At 48.9% G+C, this 13,093-nt stretch overlaps 2 pseudogenes; one reads left to right on the top strand and one right to left on the bottom strand.

The window, feature by feature from the left end:
- The first annotated feature begins 3,847 nt into the window (after positions 1–3,847).
- Positions 3,848–4,693, top strand: LOC123076557 (protein SOSEKI 5-like; annotated as a pseudogene).
- A 2,754-nt stretch (positions 4,694–7,447) lies between these two features.
- LOC123076556 (uncharacterized) lies at positions 7,448–12,485 on the bottom strand (annotated as a pseudogene).
- Positions 12,486–13,093: the final 608 nt, after the last annotated feature.

Here is a 13,093-nt window from a genome sequence, read left to right as displayed (position 1 = left end):
AGAATAAATCCGAGGCGCTCCGTCGATCTACCAAGCACCAAGCAATCACACAAGCACGACATCGAGATTTGTTAACGAGGTTCACCATCATGGCTACATCCCCGGGAAATGACTACGGGCGCTCCTCTCCATGACGCCGCTACAATACCGCACCCCGGCCGCCCGGGCGCCGGCACACGCCGCCGGCTCCCCCGCGTGCCTGTGCTATTATGTTTGCATAGGTTACGCCGCCGGCTCCCCCACTATATATGAGAGGCCTAGGATACAAGTGTCCTACTTGGGCACGACTTCATATCCTGTCCACACACTGTACGACTCCAAGTCCAACTGTAACCTAACTTGTACAATAATATTCGACACAACTCTAACAAACTCCACCTTGGCGAACATTCTCCACCACCTTGAATTCGTCCATGCGTCGAACCTCCATGTACATTGGACTTGAGATACGCCATGAGCACTGCTGCTACTCCCAGACTCCATATGACTCCACCTGCAACTGTAGTCCCTTCTCGTCTTCTTCACAGTCAACACTCGAGCAAAATTAAGCTTCTCATTACTCTACTTTGTGCTCCCAACTTTCAGAGTTTCCGTTCAACGCCATCACACACTGATAATTTATCCGCGTGAAAATGAACAACTCACATATTGAATGTCACATACAAGAGTTATCCGAACTCAATATCACCGCTCTTTCTTGACCGTCTATTTGAAACTTGAAGGAATTTCACCGTGTGTCACCCTGAGTCAAATTCACAGTTGTCTCATCCTTTTTCCCGGATAGTCTTTGACATGTCCCATAGCTATAGCACTCTGCCTCCTTCTGTACTTGTCTTCCGCACTTTGCAATGTGAACTGAACACCACAGAATATACGGCCATGTACTCTCCCAGCTTTTGACAATTTCAGACTTTCCGCCACTTTCTCAGATTCTCCATGGTCAACTCCTGTCCATCAACTGGCACCGATAGACCTAGTCACCAACTTGAATCTGGTACTCGTCAACACTGCCTCAGCACCCCCTGCACACTTTGTCTAACAACATATCTGAACACCGGTGCCCTGGCCTGTCGCTGTGTCCCGTGCTTACCGCACGCCTCGCCGCTATCACCGCGTCGAGCCTCTGCTGTCCTGGTCGAGTGTCTCGGGTAGCTAGCCCCCACTGTCTCAACTCCCACTGCAGAGAACCATCGATCATCACCGACCGATGCCGAGTATCACGCCTCCATCAGACCACTTATGCCCAGTCCGATCCACGTGTCTCTCGCTTTACCCGCTGAAATAGGCTTCGACTCTCCGTTAACTTACGCAGTAGCCCCTCCATCAGCACAGAGTGTAGTCATCCGTCAGACTCCAGCTCCACCTTCAACATGACTCCATGGTGGTTGTACGTGCCACCCTCCCGCGCCCTGTCGACTCCAAGCTCTCATGTGCACCGTCTTGAATCAACCCTGCGCAATAGTCTGTCGAAGCCGCACAAGCCCTCAAGCCTGAACCACGTGTTTCCACGCCCTAGAAGTCGGCCACCATCAGCATCACGCTCCCATGTCGTCGTTGCTGAAATCACCGCCGTCTTCTGCTTTGACCGACATCCCCGTCGATCCGTCAGACAGTCCAGTCCGACCCAGCCATGTATGTTTGACTGCAACCATGCTCCATCCTGCGTCGTCTCCGCCCCGCACATCTATGCATTGATTGACGCCCTGTGTTTGCATGATCCTGTCACGGCGCGCTCCAGACTCCTCCAAGCCTTATACGCACGTCGCCATCCTCGCCACGCGCACCACAAATCCTCACGCTATCATCCCAATACACATCATGTGTACGAAGAAATAATGCCAAAAAATCCACCACATAAGCCTCCCTGCGTGCACTAAACCGTGAAGATCAAAAGATCCAAAATCTCCAACCCCACCATGTGCTCCTGTAGGCTGTAGGTCCATTAGGCTTCCTATCTCTTCCTCCCGATGAGTAGCTTCAGCCTGTTGCCTAGCTTCCTTTTTTTCATCCAACAAATCTCGCGTATGTACAAGCACCCAGCCTGCTCATCCGCGGGCAGTTCTTCAACTTGACCCAGCCTCGTATGCTTGCTACTCACGGGAGCACTGCCTGCTACGCTCGCCAACTGAAGTTGCCGCTGGCCTAGCTCCGCTCGTCTGCCTGCTACTACGTATGCTGTCTGCCGAAGTGAATCACGCCCGTCCTGTGGCCCGCAGACTCCGCTCGACCTCGCTGCGCTTCTGGCCCACCAGCACCCACACGTGGACTTTGAACCTTGCCGGCGCCTCTGCTCCCGATTGAAATCGATCTGCCACCGCCTGCCTTGCGTGACTATGCTGCCGCTGCTTCCATCGATCTGGATCGATCCAATCTGCCCACAAAAGACCTGCACCAACGACTTGCTTCGCTGCCGCTGCTTGAGTCCGGCTGCCGCACGTTGTATCACGCCGCCCAAATCACAGTGCTCCTTCGATGACTGGATCGCCGCCGCGTCATCGATCTACTGCTGCTTGTTACCGATTGCTTCCTATTCGTGCCGCTGTTGCTATACTAGCCGAGACTTCTCCGCCACATTAAAACTGCCTGCAACATCCGCTGCCGCCCAATCCCGCCGCCTGTCATCGACCTTTTCCATAATCACGACTTCCTCTAGATCAACAATCCGCAACCTCTTCGAACCTTGCTCTGATACCAATTGTTACGCAATCATAATCACGACTACCTCTAGATCAACAATCCGCAACCTCTTCGAACCTTGCTCTGATACCAATTGTTACGCAATCCCGGGTCCGCTAGCACTAACGTTTCCGACCCACATGCGTCAACCAGGCCCAACCGAGAGCAACACTGACTTATGACAGGCCTTGGGCCCTGTCCCCCAAAAGACTAGCCTGTTAGGAGGGGATACTCACGCCCTTATAAATTGTGTTATGTCTCCCCCCCACAATCGATGTGGGACTAAACCCAACAATCTCCTCCTCACACATCGGTCACCCATCGGCCCGCTAACACCAGCGATTCCAGCCCACCAACCATGACCGACCATCCGTGAGTCCACCGAGATTTTTCTGGGCACCTGGGCTCTAATACCACTTGTTAGAATAAATCCGAGGTGCTCTGTCGATCTATCGAGGACCAAGCAATCACACAAGCACGACACCGAGATTTGTTAACGAGGTTCACCATCATGGCTACATCCCCGGGGCATGATTACGGGCGCTCCTCCCCATGACGCCGCTACAATACCGCACCCCGGCCGCCCGGGCGCCGGCACAGCGGCCGGCTCCCCCGCGTGCCTGTGCTATTATGTTGGCATAGGTTACATCGTATGTCTACCCCCACTATATATGAGACGCCTAGGATACAAGTGTCCTACTTGGACACGACTCCATATCCTGTCCACACACTGTACGACTCCAAGTCCAACTATAACCTAAATTGTAAAATAATATTCGACACAACTCTAACAACGCATCCCGCGCCGCACGCCGCATCCTTGCCTTTCGATCTGGTCCGCGTGCAACCCAGCCAGTCACGGACGCGAGACGCACACCGGGTAGTCCCGGGCCCATGGGCATGCAGCCCGTGCAACAGAACAGGCCCCCCATTTCCAGGGGCTTCGAAATTCCTATTAAGTTCTGGGTTTTCATTTTCTGTTGAGGAAAGTATCGTTTCCCCCCGTAATCCTCTATGATGGACCAATTTCCCCCTCAACTCTAATACCGGATCAATCAGCCCCTCAAATGTTTAAAACCGGATCAATTTCCCCCTAAGGTGGTTTTGGACTTGATTTTGAGTGATTTTTACTGAGACAGTGCCCTCTCGCTGACTAGACTACCGACGTGACGCCTCCACCCGCTCATCCTCATCCTCCTTCACCTCCAGCTGCCAGGCCGGGAACAAGAAGAAGATGCCCACATCGGCCATTAGCAGGTCCCACGGCCGGTGCAAGAATTGGAGCTTCTTCGACCTCGGCGAGTACCCTGGTGGCCGCCGCGCGCCGCGGCACCGGGGCGGACGCAGCCGCGCAGACCTGCAAGAGACGCGGCCAGAACCGGGGCCCCGAGCCGTCTCCGCATCAAGAGCCTGTGACAGAGCTCGGAGCCGACGAGATCTCGCCGCCGCCCAGCAGCCCCGACACGCTGGAGACCCTCATCAAGAATGACCCCCCGCGTGGTCGCCGCCTCGAACACCATCGCCGCTCGCGAGCAGGAAGAGGACGCGGGCCTGGCGCAGCAGGACGTGATCGCTGGCGGCCGGATGCGCGTGTCGGCGGTGCTGATGCAGCTCGTCTTCCGCGGCTCCATCTCCTGCGGGGGCCAAGTAGGTCGCCGGTCCGGGCGGTGCGAGGCACACAGAGTGTTTCCCGAGCGGGCGGTCGGACTCGGACCTGAGCAGCAACACAACGGCAGGCGGCTTCTCGGGGAGCATCGGCGTCGATGTACGCATGGAGCGGTAGTACATTAGCGGCAGCTTGATGGATACTAAGAAGACGGCGAGTCGCGAGCTTGGTGGCCATGGAGGCGGAGGCGAGCTGGGTGCACTGAAGCGATCATCTCCAGCCAATTGTTATGGCGCGAAGTGCACGGTCATAGCAAACAGAAGTGCATGGTCTGGATCAAAACCACTCAAAATCAAATACAAAACCACTCAAAATCAAATACAAAACCACTTTAGGGGGAAATTGATCTAGTTTTAGAGATTTGAGGGGCTGATTGAACCGGTATTAGAGTTGAGGGGGAAATTGATCCGTTAGAGAGGATTTCGGGGGGGAAACGATACTTTCCTCTTTTTGGTTTTACTTTTTTACTTTTGCTTAGAATTTAAAATATTTTAAATATATATTAAAAAAATTGACCAATCTTTGAAAAATGTTAAATGTCTATAGAGCAAATATTTATATGTGTACGAAAAATGTATATAATTTTTTTTGATCAAGTGTTTAAAAAATTTAGTCAAGCATTTGAATTTTTTGAAGAACTAAATGAAAAACGTTCATCAAGTGTTTGAAAGATGTTAAATGTGTATAGAAACAAATTATGACCATGTATTAAAAAATGTGAATTCTTTTTGATCATGTAAATAAAAATGTTAATAAAGCATTAGAAAAAAATGTTGATCAAAGCATTTCAAAAATGTCAAATCTGTACAGAAATAATATTGATCTTGTTTTAAAAAATGATCAAAATATTTTGATCATGTACATAAAAACATTTAATCAAGCATTTTAACTATTGTTCAACATGTATTTGAAAAATGTTAATCAAGCAATTGGAAACTTTTAAATGTGTACAGGAAAAATCTTGACCACGTGTTCAAAAAATGTTGAAATGCATTTAGAAAATGTTAATCAAGCATTCAGAAAAAAATAAATCTGCATAGGAAAAATGTTGACCATGTACTAGAAAATTTTAATATTGTATTTGAAAATTGTTAATCAAGTATTTGAAATTCTTAAAAGTGTGTATAGATAAAATGTTGACCATGTATTAGAAAAATGTTAATCTTGTATTTCAAATATTTTAATCAAGCATTTGAAAAAGGTTAAAAAGGTGTATAGAAAAATTGTTGACCATGTATTTGACAAATGTTGAGTCTGTATTGAAAAAATGTTAAATACGTATTAGATAAATGTTGTCGACATATACAAAAAATGTAGAATGAAAAACAAAATAAGAAAAGAGAGCCAAAAATAATGGAACCAAACGAGAAACAAAATAAAGAAAAGGAAATAGAAATGAAAAATAAAACCTAAGAATCAAATTCAGAAAGAACAAAATAAAGAGTGAAAACAAAACCAGAACCTAAGAAGAAAAATGAAAGGAACAAAAAACATTGAAACAAAGAAATAAGAAAAAATCAAAGAATAAAAGAAGGAAATGACTTAGAAAAGAAAAAAAGATAAAAACAATGAAAGAAACAAAGAAAAACCAAAAACACACAAGAAAAATAAGAAAACCAAACAAAAACAATAAAGGGGGGGGGGGGGGAGGAAAAAAGCAGGGAAAACCGAATAAAAATAAAGAGTAAAAAACAAAAAACCAGTACAAACAGGAAAAAGAATGAACCAGTATGAAGAACGGCTTCTGTTTTCTTCTAGTAGGTCGCGTCCCCAGGAACGAACGCCGGCCTTCTCTCGTCTGTATTTCTTCCTCTCGGTTCGATGTTACAACTTAGGAGTACAATTCCTTTATAGGCCTAGGAACACACACCTACTGGAGCAACAACTCCAATGTTGACCTACTAGCTGCGATCCGCGTTACTCGGTCACTTCGCCATGCACGAGCCCACCTCCTCCGCACACTACCAGCCGATCCTTGCGCTACGCACGCCACGATGCCACTAACTCCGACTCAGTCTTACTAATCTATATGCATGAACATACATGCACGTTCTAACCGGCTAACAGACACACACCCGGAACGCATCCAGGGGACAAGATTATTCCCAACAATCTCCCCCCTAATCTTGGCTTGCCATGTGTTGTCGTCTTCCTCCGGCGACACACATCACTTCCTTCTCTGGTTGCGGCGACGACACTTGCCGTTGATCACTTCACGCCCGGTCACGGAGCTAGACCTCAGCCTCACCAAGGCAGCCGCAGTACCGCGCACCTCCGCAGGCCGACACACGGCCCTGAACTTCATCGCGCAGCTGGCGCCGAACACCGCCACCGCTGGCCCACCTCCGGCAAGGGGTACAACTCCCAAGACGACCAAGCTTTGATACCAATTGAGGGACGATCAAAGAAGACCACGAGACACGATGGATTATCGGGCGACTAATGCCCGCCGGGCAACAGACGCCCCCAGCAGCGACAAATGCTGACCTTTTCTCCTCTGTATTTCTTCCTCTCGGCTAGAAGTTACAATGTAACTGAGGAGTACAATGGTTTTATAGGCCAGGGAACACACACCTACTGAAGCACCAACTCCATTCTCGACCTACTAGCTGCGATCCACATTACTTGGTCAATTCGCCATGTATGAGCCCATCACCTGCACACAACAACTACCAGCCAATCCTTCGCTACGCACGCCACGTGCCAAGTAACTCCAACTCAGTCTTTCTATATTTACGCACGCAGCTCACCTGCATGCACTAACAAACTTACTAATCTATGTGCATGAACTTACATGCACGTTCTAACCTGCTAAGAGACTCACGCGACGCACGCACACACCCAGTACGTACCCAGGACAAGATTATTCCCAACATACTTGATGCTTCTATCAACTGCCGGCCATCGATCCGTGAGTTTTGCAGATCGTATTCCATCTAGCAAATTTTTTTTTAAAAGGGGGTTCTCCCCGGCCTCTGCATCAAGAGTGATGCATACGGCCATCTTATTAACAAAATAAAAGGTTCCCACAAGGTTTCAAATCTTCAACTGAAAAATAATCAGAAGACAGCTCACACAGAGCTAAAAAGGCTAGACACACAGACTAGCCAAGATAATATGCCACAACCGGCTGGCTAAAGATAGATAGGTAAACTAATTGCCTATCCTATTACATGACCGCCATCCAAACCGGTTGAAGATATCCCGAGCTACCATCTCCCAGCGGATAGATCCAGTAACCAAATGCTCCCTGGCCTCCGTCGGAGTGAGTAGCGACCATGAACGGATCACAGCCGTGGCTCGGAAAATAACCTGCAAAAAGTGAATACATGATGTTCTGTTAAAAACCAAATCATTTCTGCAAGTTCAGATAGTCCACAATAGAGCGCAAACTCCAACACGAATATGCTAGCTAATTCAGGCTCAATCCCAGTTAGCCATGTCCCAAATAATGTGGTGACGGAGTTCGGTGAAGTAATATTAAAAGCAATGTGAACCGTCCGCCAAAGTACTCTGGCAAAAGGGCAATCAAAAAAGAGATGCTTAATCGTCTCATCCCGATCACAGAAGCTACACCTCGTAGGTCCTGTCCAATTACGCTTAATCAAGTTATCCTTGGTTAAAATAACCTGTTTATGGACAAACCACATAAACACTTTTATTTTCAAAGGAACTTTGACAGTCCAAACATGTTTGGAGGTAGGAATGGAGCTCGAATTAATTACATCAATATACATTGATTTAACCGTGAATACTCCAGACCTAGTCAGCTTCCAGCGTAATTCATCGGGTTGTTGAGTAAGATGGACATCCATTAGTCTCCGAACAAGATGGAGCCAAGCTTCCCAACGATTGCCCACTAACGACCGTCTGAACTGAATATTAAGGGGGATGGATTGAAACACCGTAGCAACGACCACCTCCTGTCGTTGAACAATGCGATACAAAGACGGATATTGAATGGCCAGGGGTGTGTCGCCGAGCCAAGTATCCTCCGAGAAGCGTGTACTGGCACCGTTGCCAATAACAACCTTTGTCCTATTAAGTAGAGATTGTTTGACTTTCATCAGGCCTTTCCAGAAAGGCGAGTCAGTCGGCCTGACTGTGACCTGGGACAAGGACTTTGTCTGAAGGTACTTGCTGCGAAGGATTTGGGCCCACATGGCCTCAGTCTCAGAAGAGAGCTTCCACAGCCACTTGCTAAGAAGGCATCTGTTCTTAACTTCGAGATTCTCAATACCAAGACCCCCTTGGTCTTTCGGTCTACAGATGATATCCCATTTTGCAAGTCTGTATTTTCTTTTTAGCTCATCACCCTGCCAAAAGAAACGCGATCGATAAAAGTCCAGTCTTTTCCGAACTCCAACTGGGACTTGAAAGAACGATAAGAGAAACATAGGCATACTCGTGAGTACCGAATTAATCAGAATTAATCGGCCTCCATATGACATGAGCTTGCCCTTCCAGCAACTCAGTTTCTTCTCGAACCGGTCTTCGATGCATTTCCATTCTCTATTGGTCAGCTTTCTATGGTGGATTGGAATACCTAGGTAAGAGAAAGGTAACTCCCCCAAATCGCACCCAAACAATTGCCTATAAGCCTCCTGTTCGTCTTTGGCTCTAGCAAAGCAAAACAACTCGCTCTTATGAAAGTTAATCTTTAATCCGGTCAATTGTTCGAAAAGACATAACACCAGCTTCATATTTCTCGCCTTGGTCAGGTCATGCTCCATAAAGATGATTGTATCATCAGCGTACTGAAGGATGGATACACCTCCATCAACCAGATGAGGTACCAAACCACCCACTTGACCATTCTCCTTAGCCCTCCCTATCAAGATGGCTAACATATCGACCACAATGTTAAATAAGATAGGGGACATCGGATCTCCTTGTCTTAGGCCTTTATGTGTCTGGAAGTAATGACCAATATCGTCATTCACTTTAATTCCCACACTCCCTTTTTGCGTAAATGATTCAACCTGGCGTCGCCAGGCTTCATCAAAGCCTTTCATACGCAATGCCTGTTGGAGAAATGGCCATTTAACCTTATCATACGCTTTCTCGAAATCCACCTTAAAAATGACGCCATCTAGCTTCTTGGAATGGATTTCATGGAGCGTTTCATGAAGGACTACCACCCCTTCGAGGATGTTTCTGTCCGGCATGAACGCAGTTTGGGAGTGCTGCACCACAGAATGTGCAATCTGTGTGAGCCTATTAGTCCCGACCTTGGTGAAAATTTTAAAACTAACATTGAGAAGGCAGATCGGCCTGAACTGCTCAATTCTCACAGCATCCGTCTTCTTAGGAAGCAATGTGATAGTTCCAAAATTCAAGTGAAATAATTGAAGCTGTCCAGAGAACAGATCATGAAACATAGGTAACAAGTCCCCCTTAATAATATGCCAACACTTCTTGTAGAACTCCACCGGAAATCCATCCGGTCCAGGAGCTTTATTATTTTTCAACTGTGTTATGGCATCAAACACCTCCTTCTCCGAAAATGGGGCAACCAGAATATCATTTTCAGCAGCCGAAAGTTGAGGCACATCCTCAGTTCTGGACTCCTCAAGAGAGACACAATTATCCTCCGGAGGTCCAAATAACTGCCTGTAATACTCGGTTATATACGTCTTTAGGTTATCCTGTCCTAAAATAGTGCCCTCATCTTGTTCAAGTTGGAAAATTCTCTTCTTTCTGTGCTTACCATTAGCAATCAGATGGAAGAATTGAGTATTCGCGTCCCCTTGGACCACTTTGCGAACCTTAGCTCGCAAAGCCCACTTCAACTCTTCTTCGCGGAGAAGTTCTTTCAACCTCTTCTCCGCTTCAGTTTTAACCTGGAGCTCAGCAGGCATCAAGATCGTGGATTCGGCCTTGACGTCCAGATTCTGTATAAGAGAGAGGAGTCTTTCCTTCTCAATCTTATATACCCCACTAAGATGCTTAGCCCAACCCCGTAAAAAGCTTCTCAAGCTCCTGATCTTATTTTGCCAACGCTCGACCGCAGTTCTACCACCTACACCTTTCGCCCATTCCCTAGCGATCAGGTCTAGGAACCCTTCGCGTTCGAACCAGGCCATCTCGAAAGAAAAGGTGTTTTTGTTTCCCACGTGGTTCGGCTCCCCTGAGTCAACGAACAGTGGAGTGTGATCGGAGAAACCCCTAGAAAGAGCCTGAACCGTCACTAGCGGGAACTTCTGTTCCCACTCAACACTCGCTAGCACGCGATCAAGCTTTTCGTATGTCGGGTTGGGTAGTGAGTTGGCCCAGGTAAACTTTCTACAGAAAGCTCTATCTCCCTCAGATCCAAGCTTTCAATAATAGTATTGAACATGAACGACCACCTGCCGTCAAAATTATCATTATTCTTCTCCTCTCTCCTCCTAATGATGTTGAAATCTCCCCCAACTAAGAGTGGCAGCTGTTCAGACCCACAAATCCGAACAAGATCCGCCAAAAAAACCGGTTTAAGCTCGGGCTGTGCGGCACCATAAACCGCCACCAGCGCCCAGTCGAAAGCGTCAACCTTAGACCTGACTCGAAACTTAACCGCAAAGTCACCCATGACTACGCTCCGGACTTCAAGCGAATCACATCGCACTCCCAGCAAGATACCACCCGATCTTCCACGCGGAGGAAGGCAATGCCAATCAAAGTCAACACCACCCACGAGAGAGGAAAGAAACTGTGGCGCAAAATTGTCTCTACCGGTTTCCGATAGCGCAATAAAATCTAAGCGATGCTCCAGAGATGCCTCTGCAAGGAACCTTCTTTTAGCCAAGTCTCTCAGACCTCTGCTATTCCAAAAGATTCCTTTCATCACTCATCATAAAAAAATTTAGAAGTCCGAATTCTAGCACTCCGACGAACAGCAGAGTCGGGGTAAATTTTCCGCTTCCACTTACGCTTGGGTCTACTAGGTCCAAGCTCCGGGTCCTCATAACCGGATTCAACGGAACCAAACAACTGCATTCTCTAAGGGCATATCTTCGTCCTCAGACTCAATATTGGATGGTGCTAAGTCGACACACAGATTATTGAGCACTCTAACCCCTAAAGCATCAATCTCATTATCATTCATGGGTTTAACCGCTGCAATATTACGAATAGTTTCTAAGGCACGCTCCGCCTCCAAATCTAACAAGTCGTTCACCGAAGTAGAAATCTCACTATCTGTAACTCCGAGTGAAACTCCTAATTGGTTTGCATTATTAATAATCTCTTCATGAGAAAAATGCAATAAAGAGTTAGATATGTTGACGGACATACCAGAAGCATTTGCAGCATCCTGAAGCTTGGCGGCCCTCATAGCGCACCGCTGCTGCATATCATCCACCTCCGGAAGCTCGTGGACGCGAGCGCTGAACCGTCTACCCGTCGAGACGGGGTCTGGGATCCCGCCAAAAGCAACGACCTCCTCCCTGGTAAAACCTCGTGCTGAATCCCTCAGAGGATCCACCGAGGATACCGGAGGAGGAAGCTGCGGGTTCCCTAGCACCGCATCCACAGGGACGAACGGGAAGGAGTAGGCGGGGGCCGCCTGCCCGTGCCCTCCTCCCTCCCCCCAGCCGACGCAGGGGTGGCGGTCCTCCTGACCGCCGGTGAAGAAAGGGTAGCCAGGGCCACCTGCCCCAACCCCCCCCCCCAACGCTGCAGCTGGCTCGGGAGTCCCAGCCACGGCCGGGGACGCATGAGCCGAGGCCGCCTGCCTCGGGCTCCCTTCCCCAGCGCTGGCCGACCCCACCAAGGTCGACGTCACCACAGGAGAGACGGCCAGGTCCTCCTGACCCGTGCAGCCTCCCCCACAATCTACTATTGCCTTCGTCACTGTTGTCGCCGGCGCCAGACTACGAGAAGGAAAAGTCGAGGCCACCCGCCCCAAAGTCCCTTCCCCATACCGAACCTCCAGTGAAGTATAAGGAGAAAGCTGGCCTACTTGAGGCTCCACCTCCCTAACCTCTCCCACGGACGTCACCGTGAGCGGCCCCACCAAACCACCCTCCAAAGAGCTAGCCACATCATCAAACTCCAACGGCGGGAGCAGACACTCACAGCTATCCTCAGACTCCACCCTGTCACTCCATAGGCGGGGAGGAGCCGAGGCTGGCTCGAAAGATCCAAACCGCAATGTGTACATAGGTACCGCCGGGGCCGAGGGAGATTCTACTCCAGAACCATCACCAGGCAACTAAGCATCCGGACTCGATCCATTAGCCCTCTCTTGTCCCGCCTCATTATGCGGGTCCCCACGAGCACCGGCATCATCATCCCCCTCGTGCATATCCATAGCATCCCCGGAAACCACATCGGCAAACAGCGTCGAATCCTCGAACTCAATCTCAAGCGGAAACACCTCTCCCCGGTAAAACCAGTTAACCATGTCGGGGACAAAGTCGATGTCCAAAACACCCACTAAAAGACGGGCCACCCCATGAGAGCGAGTAAAGCCATGTCCACATCCTCAGTCTTACCAACCATCATACCCAAGCTCGCCACGACTCGAGCATCTGTCAAGGCCTCAGATGGGCCCCCTGAAAACCGCAACCACACCTGAGTGAGCGGTTTGCCCTTAGGCTCCACCTTCCTCCACTCGTGAAACTCCAGGACGCACTGAGTACCCGGCACCTTGCACAACCCAAAACTCAACAACCTCTGCAAGTCGTCCACCGTCGGAAACTCAACCCTAAACACATTGTCCTCAATCGGGATGAGCTCCCACTGAAAATCACCTGGAACCAGTTGCTG

Source organism: Triticum aestivum, chromosome 3D (assembly GCF_018294505.1).
Source record: "Triticum aestivum cultivar Chinese Spring chromosome 3D, IWGSC CS RefSeq v2.1, whole genome shotgun sequence".
Lineage (NCBI taxonomy): Eukaryota > Viridiplantae > Streptophyta > Magnoliopsida > Poales > Poaceae > Triticum > Triticum aestivum.
Note: the sequence above shows the minus strand (reverse complement) of the source record. Positions and strands in the feature narration are given on the sequence as shown.